The sequence below is a fragment of the Pinus tabuliformis genome, chromosome J, assembly GCF_031772625.1.
Source record: "Pinus tabuliformis cultivar Carrire ecotype Pingquan chromosome J, CPIR1, whole genome shotgun sequence".
In the NCBI taxonomy this organism is placed as follows: Eukaryota; Viridiplantae; Streptophyta; class Pinopsida; order Pinales; family Pinaceae; genus Pinus; species Pinus tabuliformis.
Genome location: NC_142295.1, coordinates 1,165,622,968 through 1,165,641,102, shown reverse-complemented (window position 1 = coordinate 1,165,641,102; position 18,135 = coordinate 1,165,622,968).

Sequence of the window (18,135 nt, the reverse complement as noted above, 5' to 3'; positions counted from 1 at the left end):
ACTTATGCTTACACTCAGTATCACCATGCATTTGCATTCACATTCACTTTTAGTTGCCCGTCGGTGAGTCTTAGCAGCGTTGGTCCGAACTCTGCCTCACCATGACAACATTGCGCAATCCTGAGAGGGAAGCTCTGTCTTCCTCTCAGGAAATATGCATTTCTTCCCAATGACTATCATCTAGTCTTGAATTACACAATTTTTAGGGACAGTGACTACTGGCCCAGAAAATTTTGCAATGCATTCATTGAGCCTCCAACCATTGCCAGCTGAGATTGCAGTTTGTGCAATTCCAGAAGACGACATCTAGATTTCACTGTGCATTGTGTAGTTCAAGCAGTCAGTTAGCCTCTGAGCAGCCCAAACTATGCCTTGCATAGTCTTGGGAGTCAGTCTCTTGACCTCCTGACAAAAAATGCACAACCTTCATGATCAGTCACAGAAGTATGTTGCAAGTCAGTTCTCAAGTTCATTTTGGTTTTTGACTGATAGATTGCTTGCCACGAGTGTTTCCATGTCTCCAGGTATCACAGTTGTTCATATGCCTCTCAGCAATATAGGTACAATGGTTTCTAGGAGAGCAGAGACGAAGACACCATTCAAAGCACACTTAGGGATATAGTCGATCAAGTGTCTATGAACTTTCCTACCCATGAAGACATCAAGTTATTCGTAGAGAAGCACATCAAGATATGATGGCAGAAATATCACAACAAGTAGCACCATGAACATTAGCTAAAGGTAGCATATCAGATGAAATGAACACAAGAAGAAGGTTGTTGACAACACAGTGGTAGAACAAAATTGCAAGCTCAAGCATATCCCCTTGTGATGAAAGCAAATTTGGAGACTCAGGCCATGAGGTGACGGTGCAACATGAAGATCAGGCAAAGACAGAGAATGGAGTGAAGGAGTTTCATGTGCTAAATTAGCAACTCAATGAAGAACATGAGCTGCATAGACGAGAGAATGAGTCACAACAGGAACAGGTACAACAGCGGGCGCAACATGCACTCACAGATGAAACTGTCCTCGTACAAGTTAAAGATCCATCCCAGTAGCTGGCATGGAGTAGACATGGTGAGTAGTGTTATTGATCGCATGCAAGGGAATTCAGCGACATGCATGTCATTTTGCACAGGCATGCAATCCCACCCATTCAGCACACTCGCCGAGGCAAAGACAAGAAGCAATTACAAATGGAGTTGAACATGTAGTTGACAGCTGATGTGCATGACCACAAGCACACACTAGAAGATCAACACAGGAACTATGCATCAATGTGTTTCCGGTTCAGCCACACCCAAGAAGACCATGTGCATACGGAGGCAAGAGTTCTCTTCAGCAAGATGTCACCATGGAGTGCATGCACACCTTCACGGATGACCAAGCTTGGCATCAACTCACAACCCTCACCATCACAAGCATGTCAAAGAGTTGGTATCACCATAATAGACTGAGTGGTAGTGATGCTTTTCATGACTTTCTCAAACCATTTTGTCTCACATGGGCGCATGTGCATTGTAATGTAATGTCTTGTCAAGTGGAAATTCAAGTGTTGATAGTTGGATGTAACAACCATAGAGTAGATGAAGAGTCATGAGGGTAGATGAACTATCACAAAGGGGAATTTCAAGGGTCACCCTACCCTTGACTCATTATAAAGGCTTTTGGTCAACCAAGCTTCCGATAAGACATGTTGGAGAGAGCTTGGATAATTTTGTAAGGAGCCTTGGCTTCTCCATTACGTAGAGCTACCTTGTTCGGATCGTTTGCTAGCACATCTTTGGTGGGGTCTACCTCCATTCCGTCCACGAGTGGAAATTCCCAAACCAATGCTTTTAGTATTGGTTCCTTCCTTTTTGGCACCCAATCACAGGGTATTCCATCGGTTCCGTTTAGTGCCGCTACGTCCATGATGGGCGGATCGGCTTCATTCCAAGGTTTTCCTTTTGGAAGTGGTCATATCCCACATTCCAACCCAACGGTAGGATCCATGCCTTTTTCTTCAATAGGACAAAGTAGCAATCCTTTCCAAGGTTGGAATAACCCTGGAGTTGGTAGCGCAGGAACTGCGAATCCATTTATCGGCCAACAAGGAAGTAGGCCATATTCCACGGTTAGCATGTTTCAAAGTATTCCTCCCCTTGCTTCGGCTTGGAACCCATATCAGGGGTTATCAACTCCTTACCATTCTTTAGGAGGAAACTTTGTAGGCTATGGAGGTTATACGGTAGGAGTTGGTCAAACTCCGAATTTTTCTGGACCACAAGGCTTGCCTTTTGGTTCAGCCGGTTCTACTGGTCACTTCGGGCAGCCTGGTGCCTCCCAAATCCCAGGACAATCTTTTCATAACTTTGGGAGTTCTGCCCAGTCTGGGTGGAATCCCCTAGGTCTTCCTAGGCTTCCGTTTCTGGCAACGTTAAACTTGTCAGATCTCACTAAGCTAACGAACGACCCTATCAGATACAATCTGGCCTGGCCTCCGGCCCCAACCAAACTCCCTTCGGACATTCCAAAATTCGAAGGGAAGAGTGGTGAAGATCCGGGTGATCATGTAACCACATTCCATTTGTGGTGCTCATCCAACTCCCTCATCGAAGATTCGGTTAGGTTGAGACTTTTTCAGCGCACCTTGACTGGTAATGCGGCTAAATGGTATATAGAGTTGCCATGGGGCAGCTTTACATCGTTCGCTGACTTAGCCAATATCTTCTTAAATCACTTCTAGTTGCCTGTCCGCTATGATGCCGGAACTGAACTTCTGGCTACCTTTCGTCAGGATAAGGCAACCCACATTTCTGATCACATTCAGGAATGGAGACGGAGAAAAAGGCTCATTAAAGCCGAAATCCCTCTGGAGTACCGTCTAGAGTGGTTTTTGAAGTCTTTGCAACCCGAGATCTCCAAGGATGTCTCCATGTCTGGGGTCTATTCTGAGGAGCAAGCCATTTTCAGGGCCCAGCAATTAGAATTGATTTACTCTCAGTCTAGGATCCTCCAAAAGTACTTGCTAGATGCTCCTGGATCTAAGGTTGATTTAGCTAAGCCAAAGCCAGGTCCGCACGCGGATGGTATCGTGGGGTCAGTAGACTCGACTACAGTGAACTTGTTGAATCAATTGCAGCAGTTGTCATTACAAACTGCTCCCAGCAACCAAGTCACAATGTCTAATCCTCAAGCCTCCCAAAATTCTTCCATTAACGCCGTCCAATCCGATAACCCCAAAGGAAATCGAAATTCCAATGGGAAAAAGAAAGGACGTGGTAAGAAGAAGAACTCGGATGGGAAGCCCGATGCAAATAAATCCGGCAACAACGCTGGTGGTGGTAAAGGTGAGTCGAGAAAGAAAGTTAAGTTCCCTTGCAAGTTATGCAGTGGGGACCATCTAACTCATCTTTGCCCTAGAATTGAAGACGCTCAGCGCTTGTTAGGACAGCAAGGGACTTCTAGTTCGCAAGCTCTGTTAACTAACCCGTTTCCCCAAGGGCAGCAACTTCTTGCTGGCGCGAATTCGAATCCTGGGACCTCCTCAGGGGGTAACCAGGTTGGGGAAAAAGCATCAAATGTTTTTATGATGGGTTCAAACGTTAACGTGACTACTCGGTCACGTGATTATGGTGAAGCCGAAACATCTAAGGATAAAACGGTTCCCGGAAGTAATGACCTTCATATTGAGCGACCTCTTGTTGAGACTATACCGAGGATACCGAAAGGTTCCGCCAAACGCGTGACGATTAACCCTAATGCTAGGGCCGCCCAAAATTACTCCATTGTGGAGGATTTGGCTCAAAGCCCGTGTGCTATGTCCGCTTTGGAAGTTCTCCAATCGTGTCCGTCTCAGAGAAGTGCTTTACTCTCCGCCATTGGAGCAGTCGATCCAGCTAACTCTTTAGCGCTCTCTTTTGACATGTCAAGTGTCAAAAAGAGACTCCCTCATCATATGGCTTTTCAGATAAAGTCTACATACCGGAAAATCAATATTTTTCGCACCGTTATAGATGAAGGAGCTTCAACTTGTGTCATGTCCATGTCATGTTGGAAGGCTATTGGTTCACCTTCGGCTGTTCCTTCACCAACCGTCTTAACTGCATTTGATGGTCATTCTCACAAGCCGCATGGGATTATCCCGGCCTTTCCTATATGTGTTGGAGGGAAGGTCGTTAATATCGAAGTTGAAGTCGTAGATGCTAACCTAGATTATAATCTCCTATTAGGAAGGAACTGGGTATACGAGATGGAAGCCGTTGTATCGACTCTGTTTCGTGTCATTTGCTTTCCTCATGAGGGGAAAATCGTTAAGGTTGATCAATTGGACTATTCTCTAATCGATCCTCAAGCAACCTCCGACTCTACTGTTCCTTTGGTGGATAACCCTCGCCCGCCGACTGAGAATTTAGGAGTAGGGATGTATTCCTCATTGATGGGTACGTTTGATCTTCCCTCTCCTTTTGCAAGAATCAATGTTATTTCATCATCCAAGGAGTCTTCTCGAGAAGAGTTCTTTCGAACTCATTATTTTTCTGACCCTTGGACCTTGCCTTCACCTACCACCACATTAGTTGAAGGACAAGTGAATGGAATGGCGTTCCCTATATCTGCAGCTGAGCTTAGATATCAGTCTATCCTAGACTCTGTAGATAACCATTCTACTCCCTTTTCTGAAGAGGAATTAGATGGTCATGGGGCCCCCGCTTGGAGCTTTGATTCTAACTCTGCCTTGGACTGCTTAGATTTGGTTCTACCTTCTGAAGAAGCAATCCTCGAAGTAATGATGGGTATAGATCAACCTTGGGAAGACTTACACCATCGTTCATATTTTCTTCCTCCATTACAGGAAGTGGAATCTAAATTCTCCGAGCTCGTTGATAGTGATGTTTGTACGGTGTCGAACCCTTTGGCTCCAACACACGTACGTGCCGAAAGTAATATGTCGGTAATCTCAAAAACGATACCTATAAACATCTTTAAGGATCCTAACATCGTCGACAATATCTTCATCGAAATTGAGTGTTCCCCTGAAGAAATTCAAATTTATACCGACCTATTCAAGGAATATTGTGATGTATTTGCTTGGCCTTATGAGGAAATGCCTGGCATTGATCCTTCTATAGTCCAACATGAGATCAAGACGTATGAAAACACAAAACCGATTCGTCAAAGGCTTCGGCCGGTTAACCCTAGGAAAGCAGCGGCCATCAAAGCTGAGGTTGAGAAGCTGCTAAGGGCGGGTTTTATATACCCTGTTCCTCTTACGGATTGGGTTTCGAATCCAGTCCCGGTGGACAAAAAACAAGGAACAATCTGCGTATGCATCGATTTTAGGGACTTAAACAAGGCTTGTCCAAAAGACAATTACCCCACGCCATTCATTGATCAGATTATCGACGAGTGTGCGGGTAATGAGATTTTCTCCTTTATGGATGGTTTCTCAGGTTATAATCAAATCTCTATTCGTCCTGAGGATCAGCATAAGACTGCATTCATATGTCCCTGGGGTACCTTTGCATATCGAAAGATGCCCTTTGGTCTTAAAAACGCTAGAGCCACGTTTCAGTGGGCCATGTCCTACGCTTTCCACGACATCGAACATGTCATCGAAGCATACCTAGATGATCTCGCTGCTCACTCTCGAAAGAGAACAGATCACCCTAGTCATCTTCGATTAGTCTTTGAGCGATGTCGTTTCTATAAAATCCGGTTGAATCCCAATAAGTGCGTTTTCGCGGTTACATCCGGTAAGTTGTTAGGGTTTATAGTGTCCAATGAAGGGATTCGGGTTGATCCCTTCAAGGTTGAGGCAATAGTTCAGTTGCCTCCCCCGTCCTCAATCCATCAACTTCAAAGTCTTCAAGGGAAGGCCAATTTCTTGAGAAGGTTTATAGCAAACTATGCCGAGATCACTAAAGGGTTCATGCGTTTGCTACGAAAAGGAGTTCCATTTGTATGGGACGACTTTGCGCAGCGGTCGTTTGATGCTTTGAAAAAGGCATTAGTCTCTGCCCCGCTTTTGAGTCCACCGGATTATGGTAGAGACTTCCTTTTATATCTCGCCGCAGCAAAATCTACCATTGTTATGGTTCTAGTTCAGGAAGACGATGCTCTTGTCAAGCACGTGATTTATTATTTGAGCCGAGGCTTGATAGGCCCTGAACTCCACTATTCTCCGGTTGAGAAGTTGGCCTTGGCAGCGGTCCATGCTGTCCAAAGGCTCCGTCATTATATTTTGCTACGTAAAACTTTTGTCTTAGCGGCGGTCAATCCATTCCAATTTGTCCTCAGTAGGCGAGTGATTGGGGGCAAATATAATAGATGGATAGTCATTTTACAAGAATTCGACCTCGAGTTCTTGTCCGCCAAGTCTAAGAAATCTATGGTCTTCGCGGAGCTAATTTATGAGCTTCCTTGTGGAGAGGATATTGTTTATGAGGAAAGTTTACCCGACGAACATATATTCCTCATATCTTCACAAGACCCTTGGTATGGAGATATCGTTGTTTATCTCTAGAATTCGAAGTTTCCCTCTACTTTCTCCAAGGATGAACGTCGCAAATTACGTCACCTGGCTAAGAACTATGTTATCATTGGTGACACATTATACCGTCGAGGGGTTGATTCAATTCTTCGACGTTGTTTAACCTTAGAGGAAACAAAGTTTGTGCTTAATGATTGCCACAGTGGAGCTTGTGGTGGTCATCTATCCGGGCTTGCTACAGCCCAGCGCATCTTACGTGCCGACTACTTTTGGCCTTCACTCTTTAAGGACTGTGTGGAAGCGGTCAAACGCTGTCACCCGTGTCAAATTTTTACTCGCAAGATGCGCGCGCATCCAGCTCCCCTTTTTCCCGTTGTCACCATCGGTCCCTTCACTAAGTGGGGTATTGATTTTACGACTTGTAATCCGCCTTCAGCGGCGAATCACAAGTACATTATCGTGGCTGTAGACTACTTCACGAAGTGGGCTGAGGCCATGCCTACTTATAAGAACGACAGTGACACGACAGCTTTGTTTCTTTTCAATCAGGTTATCTCAAGATTCGGTATCCCAAGAGAGATTGTCACTGACCATGGCAGTCATTTCCAAAATCAGCTAATGTCCGAATTGGCTCTTAAATTAGGTTTTCGTCAGGAGCATTCGTCTCCTTACTATCCTCAGGCCAATGGACAGGTCGAGGCGGTCAATAAAACTCTTAAGACGATACTCCAATGGACAATCGATAAAAATCGGTCCAATTGGCACATTATGTTATATTCGGCTCTTTGGGCATACCGAACCTCCGTCAAAACGGCTACTGGTTTTACTCCTTTTCAGTTGGTTTACGGGATGGAATCTATCTTTCCGGTCGAATGTGAAATTCCATCTCTGAAATTGGTTGTCGAGCTTCTTCCTGAGACTTCGAGTCTCGAGGAGCGCCTCGTTCACCTGGAGCATCTCGATGAGCACCGTCGAGATGCCGCCACGATGAATGAGGCTCATAAGAAAAGGGTCAAAACTCAGTATGATAAGTCTGTCCGTCCTCGTATCTTTTCTGAAGGTGACCTTGTCCTGGTCTATGACCAAGATAAGGACGCCTTGGGGGCAGGCAAATTTAAGCCTATGTGGTATGGTCCTTTCATTATCAAACGAGTCTTAGAAAAAGGATCGTATGAGTTAATTGATTTCGAAGGAAACAAGCTGGCGGAGCCCCGAAATGGGCTCTATTTAAAGAAGTATTTTGCTTAGTTTTACCAGGCAATGACTTCTTTGTATTTTATGTGTATTTGTACATATATTATCGAGCGTTTTCTGATATCAGCACTTTTTGGTCTGCCTTGGCAGGTGTTGATGGATGATTTGGTTTATTTTGGGTTCGCCGATGGTGCTAGTCGGCACACTCGGAATCTTGCTTCCGCAGCTTGGGTACTTTATTAACCAACTGGTCAGTTGATGATATCGAGAGGCGTGTGTATCGGTCCTGCTTCAAACAATATGGCTGAGTATACAGCTGTTATCAATTTATTATCTGAGGCAATCTCTTATGGGATCGACTCGTTGGTAGTATATCTTGATTCTCAATTGATAGTGTCTCAGTTAAATAACATTTATCGGGTTCGAGATCCATCATTATATCGCCAATATTTAAGGGTGAGGTTGTTGCAAAGATCATTTATTTACATTAATTATTTGCACATTCCAAGATCTCACAATTGGTTAGCTGATTATATCGTTAATCAAGCATTAGACTGGCATATCAATCATTCATCATCATAAAATCATGCATCAGAAAGTAAAACTGTATATATATATATATATATATATATCACAAAGCGTCTCGAGTGTACATATGTGTGTCCAAAAATATACAAAATTGGGACTCAAATGCCCATAATCATGTCAGGCATATCTAATGCCTCGGCTCTAGATGAGCAGCTAAATAAGTAACTATAGCAGTGGCCACGCGTCGAAAGACGCGAACCCAGTCACGTGGCATCCCAACCACATCACGCTGCATATCTGGAGGAAGGTCCTCTATCTCGGCCATCGGTACTTGGTAGCTCAGTCTCGCCAAGTGTCGCTGGACGTTGTTGAGGGTCCTTTCCGCATCCGCAGCCGCCTCTTCGGCTCCTCGGCCACGCCGTCCATGCCGCGGGAATCCATCTGGTCGCACGGGCCCAATGTCTGGAACATGATCATCATATTAGCCATTTGAATCTCATCAAAAAATATTTTTCAAAATTTATCATTATATTTGAAAAATCCAAAAAATCATAAAAATCAAAAATCTTAATAATTTCGCCCCATGATGCATCCGGTGGTAACACTAGATCAGGATCTCCTCGGAAATCCAGCCCAGCATAGGGGTAGTCATCTATGGCGATGATCTGTTGCTCCCACCAAGCAAAAAAGTCATCGTCGAATGCATTCCTAGGCACTTCCCCACCCCCTAGACGTTTCATCAAGTCAACCCACCGGCCCATGCGTGGATCACGTGGACTACTGATGGGAACTACTACCCTGGGACGGAGTGCAGGAACCTTCTCGAAGAAGAAAGTGCATAAAATGGTCCCGTACCCAAAGTTTTTGGTCTGTCCCCTCCTGATAGAAGCAAGCTGTTCCTTCATGTTGGCAAGTAGAGGAGTAAACCAGTCAAACGCCGTGGTGAGATAGTCCACTGCTACGCTCATGTTTACCCGTGACGCCTGATGTAGCCAGGATGATCCGTTCACTCGAGCTATGGTGAACAAGATTATCTGCAGTGACAAACTTGCCACTTGTGGGATAGAGATCTGGCTCCCGACCTTCCGATGACCTGGGCAGTAAATTTGAACATAGTCGTCTACACTGAGACTATTCCGGGTCCTGCCCCAGGAGTGTACTACCTCTCCCCTCCAGGAAAGGCCCATGATAAAATATATATCTTCCACTTCTACCGTGAGTGGCATCTGATCAATCACAAAAGCTTCCTCCTCGACATCCCAATAATCAATGAGTCTCTCGAGCAGACGCACGTTTGCTTTCATATTTGGCAACTTGAAGAATTTTAGCAATCCGCATCCTCGTAGGGCATCTAATGCCTCATCATTGTTCATAACTTCATTATCTACAGCTAAGTGCTCTCTTTCACGCCATGTGACAGTCATCCTGGAAGGAAAAATCATTTTCATCCGTTAGTTTTTTGTAGAAAATTAGTTTGCTGTGCACACGCGGGTTCACTTATATACATTCGCGTGTAGGGTCGTCGTATACGCGAGTTCGATACAGGCAACCTGCGTGTACGCCGCAGAGCGATTTTTTGCATAAGTCTAATGGTGAAACATTAGTTAAACTTCCTAAAAACTATCACAATTAATTGCAAGACAAGTTTAGTGCTTACCTGGAAGTTTTTGGCAAGTTTGAACGGTTGAATAAGTCACGGAGAAGTTTGCTCCTTTTGCTCCACAATTTTTGCTCTCCAAGTCAAACGGTGAAAATGGTAAGTCCAAAATTTCTTTTTATAAGTTTTGAAAATGCAAATTTTTTCAAAATTTTATTTTGTTTAGTTTCATGTCACTTTTAACTTGGGAGCTTGGAATGTCGAGATTGGGTTGTTTTTCAGGACATTTTGGACATTTTTCGACGGTTTGAGACGGTTCCATGACTGCTGACCTGTCATGGCAGGTATCGTGTTCTCACCGACATATAGGTTAGGGACACCATTTTTCCATTGCATTATGCATACTAGCCTCCATTTGACCGATACATCTGCCGTAGGGTCGACCCCATCATGTTATGGTTCGTAAGCCATTTTCACTCGCCGATTCTTTAAATCATGACATGATGGTAGAGCCATCCTTTTACATGGGCATCCTAGTTAGCACCTCACTGACATTTGTTGCCCATGCTGCTTCGTTTTGAGTAGGCTCGGGAGTCCTCTGTATCCCGCCATGACTTATGTGTTGAAGACTCATTCCTCTTTACTTCTTCGCTTCGTTCTGGCCTTATACCCTAGAGGCTCCTATGTGTGTTGAGTTGTACTTCTGCATTGCATGTTGACCATTTGCACCTTTTGGCCTATAGCCAGCTTCACTTGGACTCGTGTTTAAGCCAACCTTTGACCATGACGTCTGCAAAATCGACCTTGCATACCCTTGACTTCTGCAGCTTGACATACCCAGATCCGTGGAAGGAACTTACCTCTGAGTGTCACTAACCAGTTTTTCACCTCCCTGCATTGAGCATAGGAACGTTCCTTCCCCAGGAACTAGATCATCTGTTTCACCGACACTCGTTCTTTCCACTGTACCATAGCATTGTTTTATTCTTTTTCCGGCTTATCAGAAAAAGACAAAAAAATTAAATATTCCAAAAAAGAGCGGGAACAGGGACATTATTTCCATTTATTGTTGGCAGCTAGAGTCAGTCGTGTCACCCTTGAACAAAGCACTCAAAACAAAGTCTCCTCCACATGGGTGGGATTTAGTTTGACTTAGGTACGCCATAACCTTGTTATCGAGTCAGTTCTCCCCCGATTGGTTATCTCTTCCAATCATATGGAGGGTTCGTTCGTGCCTCCTGCATGACGAATTTATACAGATTCATCATATGCTGCCACATAGTCACATTGAGTCATGCTTTTGTTCAAGGGAAGTTAGCCTGAGTCGGCCTTTCTACGGTGTCTCTTGATTCATTTTTCAGTTGGCCATCCCTGGTTGTCAGTGTCATGTCTATCATCACATCAGTTATATTGGTCCTTTACTCGTGCCGGTTTGAGAAGGTCCCCATTGACTTCTTGCTGGCAGGTCTTGTCCTTATCGGCGATGACACCTTGCTCTAAGGACAGGCCTAGAGTCGCACCCTGGCCCTATTTTCATTATTGATAGGTCACCTTGTGCTCAGCATCGATCAATATCATGGGTCTTTGACTGAGTGGTTTCCCTTGTGTTCGACATCAGCATACATTATCACACATTGGGATTCATGCAGTACCTTGGTTTCCATTTGACCCTATTGGTGGATACCTCGCCTCTGTGTCGGCTTTCATTATTGGTTGGTTCAGAGGGTTTCTGCCGTGCGCTAGCCACATCTTGTGTACGCTGGAAACGTACTTCTGTTGGGTTACTACATCTTTTTTCGTCCGATTCCTTCCACATTATTGGCCTACGGGTTACACTCGCGCTAGATTGATGGAGGATGCCTTAATGCCTTCCTTTTAGTGGATCTTTCCCTATCGACTCCGACTCATTGCTCTGGGGCAAAGATCTAGAGTCCATTTGGCAGTACCTTGGGGTTTGCAGTCATTAGTGGCAGATTCCTCGCTATCGACAGTGGGAAACCATCATTGTCTCCTGATTGATAGATTCTTACAGGTGTTCGACTTCAGCTCATCTATTCACACTTGTTAGATTGTACTGGGTACCTTGACGCTCATTATCATTATCGATGAGTAGTCTCGCGTTTGTTAACGGTATACATCAATGACCGGTAATCAAACGATTTCTCACATGGTCGACTTCAGATCATTTATTCCCATGGTGTAGAAATGTACCACGGCGGTCGGTGAAGACCTCAGGTTTTATCAGCATTCATTGGTTCACTTGACAGTTGCTCCTGTTGCTGCTAGTTGATACCACTCCACCTTATATGTTGCAGTCAGTCATGGCGACATTCTATATGCTGGCACCTGAGTTTGCAGTGTAGTACAATCCTATTCCATCATGTTTAGTTGGTACCTTTTTTGGGATCAGTCTTTGATATCAGTGATCCGTTGCATCTTTCAACATCATTGACAGTCTTATATGTGATATTCAGACTTACTCATTATGATCAGATGATCCATTATGTATTTTCCAGTCATTTATACTTGTATACTTAGTGGATCCGCTTGTACTTGATATGCGGACATGCTTTACTTTTCCTGAGCATGGGTATGCCCGCCTCAAACAGTGTTTCTTTCTGATATCCTTTCGGTGGCTTGGCAGGCTGAATTCTGGTGAAGTCCTCCTCGGTTTTGCGGCAGAGTTCCTTTCCTTGTACTTACTTAATATATTTCGGCCATCATGTTCCCCTTCTAACCTCATACATTAGGGGGCATCTGTTATAGCTCCAAATCTCACTCTTAGGGTTTGTGATGCTGCACTCATGGCCTAGGGCAACCCCTCCTTCCAGACCTGGTCCAAAAATTTAAAAAAACAGTGTTTTATTCCCTATACGCGACATTGCCCTGAGTTAAACGCGTGTACACGCGGGTCTGTCATACCCAACCCGCGTGTATCTATTAAAACACTTAAAAAAATAATAAATTCCTCTTTTTCGGGCAGAGATCGCGGGTTTTACCTGCTGGATCACCTGTTAGTGCCCGTGGCCCAACTGTTCCCAACCAACTCCTAACTAAAAAACTACTTTGGAGAGGGTATAAAAAGACATCAAAGGGAAGGCCAAGGAGAGAAAAAAGAGAGCAAGATTATTATGCTGAAATTTTTCCCTTAGACCAGGTCTAAAGTCCTTGGTGCTTTCTGCACTTCCCCCATTTTGCATAGAAAACCCTTGTTTCCATGTGTATTGGTGATCATTCATCCTTGATATCATCATTGAGTAAGACTTGGAAGGAGCTCCTGTTGGAGGCTTGGGGCTGGAACGAATCCGGGAGGAAGCTTTGCTTGGAGCCTGCTGAAGGTGTTCAGGTGATATCTTTCCGATATATGTACTTTATTTGCCTTTATATATAAAGAAACACGTCTTTGTTCCCGAAACAATCTTTCTTTATGCTTATGAGATTCTTGTCTTGAATTCTTATGCAAGTGGTTACTTAAAGATTTTTATAACTAACTTTATAGCATAAAGATGGTTTATACATAAGTATTTGTACATGTACTGTTGTGTTCTTTGATTTGTTTGTCTTGCAGGTCAAAGGAAGAAGAAGGGAACTCCAAGAAGGGTTTGGACCCTAAAGGCCTTCTCGAACGTAGGACCTTAGGTACGTACCCTAAACATTAGAATTTGTTTAAAAGTAAAAAAGATGGCTGTGTGTGTGTGTTTCTTTGAAAAAGCAATTTTTAGTCTGGTAGAGTCTTAGCCCAAAGGACCCTAGGGGTACTTTCTCTTCAACCATTATTTAAATTATTTCTCATATTAACACATGAATTTGCACAAGTCATCAATGTGGAAAATATGCAAACATAAAAATAAATAAACGTCCTTTAATAGAAGCACCAACTTACTATAGACGTCAAACATTCAACCTAACCATATGCCATGTTGTTCATAATCTCTTAGTAGTAGTTTATCACCAAGGTAGCCCCACAACTACATAGGCACAAAGGCTTAACTAAATTCATATATGGAAACTAACTAATGCCAAACATAAATAGGGCCATGGCATTTCTTTTGAGTATTATGCCTGGGATAGATGGATTATTAACAAAACTTTCCATATAATATTTTCACAATAAGAAAAAATATTATAGCCACTAGGATATACAATGTGGATCTCTGTTACAGTATAAATTATTAGGACTATGGACACAGAGAAATGTGGTGCACCAGAGTATTCCTTAAAGTACATAATCATTTTTTGGATTCTTCTTATGTTAAAAAAGAGAAAATAAACAATTTTCCCTCTTAGGATAAAACAAAACAAAAACCCAGAAAAAAAAAGAAAAAACATGGAAAAACAGAAAATTTAAGACATGAGAAACAAACTTTAGAAAAACAAATTTAAATTAACCAAATGAAAAATTCAAATGAGGAAATAATATATATCTATATATATATATATATATATATATATATATATATATATATATATATATATATATATATATATATATATATATATATATATATATATATATATATATATATATAATTTAAAATAATAAAAGATTAAAATGTTGAAAAATAAAATTAAAAAACAAAATTTAAATTTAAAATAAGAAAAACAAAAAACATGCATGAATAATAAACATCATGGCGAATGGTGGTTCCTATGCCTCATCTATGGCTCAAATGTTACTTCCCCATATGCCCACACTCCACCTTGTCCTTACCCCATCATGTACCCCCTCCCTCCCTCATCTTGTAATTCATTTCACGCTCTTCCTCCCATCCCTCTCTGAATTTCCTTGTTGCAAATGTTGGCTACAAGGAGGGAGGGTAAGAGGAGCAATCAATGAAGCTCAAGTGGAGTGTGGGAGGATTTTGGGGAGGGGGCATGGTGTAGGAATGAGGTGTAGAGTAGTATAAGTTGGGTTGCACATAGTAGGTGGGTGGGAATGGATAATTTTTAGAATTTCCATTCCTAACCAAGTTTGATATTTGTGTTTTCTAATGTTTTTCATTTTTTATTTTTTTTTTAATTTAAAAAAACTATTATTTTATTTTTATTTTCTTAATTGTGGTTCCTTACAGGTTTTATGGTTTCCATTTTTTTCTCACTTTTATTTTCTTCACAGTTACGAAATAATAAAATGTGATCAATAAATAACAAAGTTTTAAATATAGCATTTTGTAACTTTGTCTAGACCCTTAGTTAAACCATAGATATGATCATGTCATGGATTACTCGAAGGGGGATTCTTTCTCCCCACTAGATGATGTTATGAATTTTTAGGCCCTCATTGTTCCTCTCTCCAAGAAGCCTCAATCTAATGAAGAACATGAAAATTTTATAAAGAAGGTTGAGAAGATACACTCCATGGCCCTTCCCAGTAGTTTCAAATGAACTTTATTGGAATTTTAAGAGTGTTTTCTAGTAGAGAAGCTCAGAGGAATGTTGAAATCCCCAAGATCCATGGAATTATTAATGGAGAACATGTGGAAACCAGTGATGAAAGGAAATATTGGAATGTACACATGTGGGAACAAGTATTTTGGTTTTTTCTTCAAACGCAACGAATACAAAAATGTAATTATTAGAATGGACCATACTTATTTGGAGCTTGAGGACTGTATTCAATCAAATGGTCACTAGATTTCAATCTGGATGAATTTATACCAAATTCATTCCTAGATTGGATCAAGCTTCCAAGACTGCCACTCTCATGCTACAGTGACGATTTTTTGTGTGTGATAAGAAATGGGTTGACGAAATATCTCGATAATGATGAACTGAAATGTTGCCATTTTTCATACACAAAGATCTTCGTTGATGTATATGGTGAGAAATGATTCCATTCATAAATAAATATTATGCATGGGGAGTACATCCACTTCTAGAGTCTTGAGTATGATAAATTTCCTTTTAAATGCAAAATCTATGATGATTATGGTCATTTTGCAAGATAAAATATGAAGACTCAAGTAGGAAAATGGGAGAATATAACAACAAGGCAAGATGAGAAAATGAAAACTCAAAGAAATGGAGGAAACAATGGAAAATTGATAGTTAAAAGCTCCCAAATCACACAAGGTTGAAATTTGGCCTTGTCTTCAGTAAAGCCTTTCAAGATATTATAGTCTCAAGGAGAAAACTACAAAGGAAACAAATCATAACAAAATGAAAAGGGCTATATGAAAGAAGGTGTGAATCCTAAAAATTAATAAGGGGAACCAAGGAAGCTAAGAATCATGAAGTAATGAAGCGAGAAGGTAACAACCGAACCCTAGGGTTGGCTCAAAAAGAAGTTAAAAACTTGACACCAAAGGATAGTGCTCCAAGCCCATAAACTAGATTGGGAAATCAAGTTGATAGAACAACAAAGAAGAAAAAGGATAAAAAAGGTGATCCCTCAATATTCTAGAAACATTTTGAAACCCTAAATTGGGATGACAAGGTTGGTAGTCAGTAAACAAGGAGCAATAAAGAAAATAAAGGAAGACCACAAAAGAAGATGAAACGAGAATTGGGAGCGGAAAAAAACAAGAAGGTGGTGAATTAACATGTAATCATTGATATTATGAAGCCATTAGAAACCAAAGATCAAGAAGAAACATAAGAGGGAGGAACTTAAGAAGAACCCCCACCAAAAAAAAATTGCAGAAAATTCTATCATGGAACATAAGGCGTTTGGGAAGCCCCTTAAATTTCATGTCGGTTAATGAATTAGTAAAGTAGGAATGAATTTTGATTCTTGTTCTTCAAGAAACTATGATAGAACAAACGGAATAATTTTATATAGAATAACCTTTCCAGAAAGAAAGTACCATAACAGCACAAAGCTCCCATGGAGCATTTCATGGACTAGGTATTTTTTGGCTAGACTGCTTTTCCACTTTAATTGATAGTATTAGATCTAAATTTTGGATAGTAGTGTTATTGGAAAGAAATGATACAAGGGAGAATATCTCTCTCATCAATGTTTATGTTCTAGTAACATATGGAGAAAAATATTATTTATGGGACTCACTGATCTCTCTAAAATAAATATCATGGTGTAAAAACAACATTTTAGGGTGGGATTTTAATACCATTCTCTGATCTTATTAGAAGTGTGGGAGAAGCCTCATTCATGTCTGATTTAGAGAAATAATGGGGGATTTCATTACTTACTGGGATTTCATAGATATACCTCCAAATAAATGTAAATACACTTGGAAAAAGAAAAGAAGTTGGGATTGTCATATAGCAACATGACTGGACCACTTTATAATGCATAAGAACTGACTCCTTAAGGGGAAAGATTATGCTACTTCAATTTTGGTGTAATATTGATTTGATCATCAACCAATTTTTGTATTGATTTACCATCTAGAAAATATAGTCCTTATCCCATATAGACATAATTTAAGTTGGTTAAAGGAGGGCAAGTTCATAGATATAATAAAAAAAGTTTAGATGACTCCCTTCATCAAATACCCTTATTTTGTGTGGGAGTAAAAAATGAAAGTGGTGAAGCAAGAAATAAGAATATGGGTGAAATAGAATATCAACTTCCAATACAAACGAGGCAACATTGGTAAAACAACATGAAAATCATCAAAGCATGATTGAAAATTGGGAGGTGGAAAACTAGCATATAGAAAAAGAAATAGAGTTAACTAGGTAAATATTCCCAGAGAGTTTATAAGAGGAAGATTATAGGATATTGAAATAAAGAACATTGTGTCTTCAAGTAAGCGATAAAAAAAATTCCTTCTTTCATAAGAAAGCGAAGGCCAAGGAAATGTAAATAGAGTAAGAGAAATTACTCTTAAGGGTAAGCTATGAATGGCTACTACTGTTGATATAAAGTAGGAGGTATTTCATCATTTCATTATCTTTACAATGAATACAATGATCTAGATCCAAGAAAAGGTCAGGATTTTCTAGCATGTATCCAATCAATTATCAAAGAATCTACCAATCCTCAGTTAGTCGAAGATAGAGTAATTGGAGGTCATGGAAGAAATTTGGAATTTGGAGACAAAGAAATCACCTAGACCAGACGGTTTTACTATTAGTTTTTATCGAACTTTATAACCTCTAATAAAAAATTATTTATTGGGAATGCTAAATGGGACAAGAAGGAAAGATAATATTGTGTGTAATACAGACTTTTCTTTTCTTGCATTAATTTCTAAAGATACAAATCCTATGAACTTCTCTTAATTTAGACCTATTTCGCTTCTTAATGATGGTTATGAAATCCTCACAAAATTAATAGTGAATAGGCTAATTTTTTTTTTCACTAAGATTATATCTAAAAATAAAGCGGGCTTTATGTAAGAAAGACTAATATTGGATAGAATAGTTCCTGTTT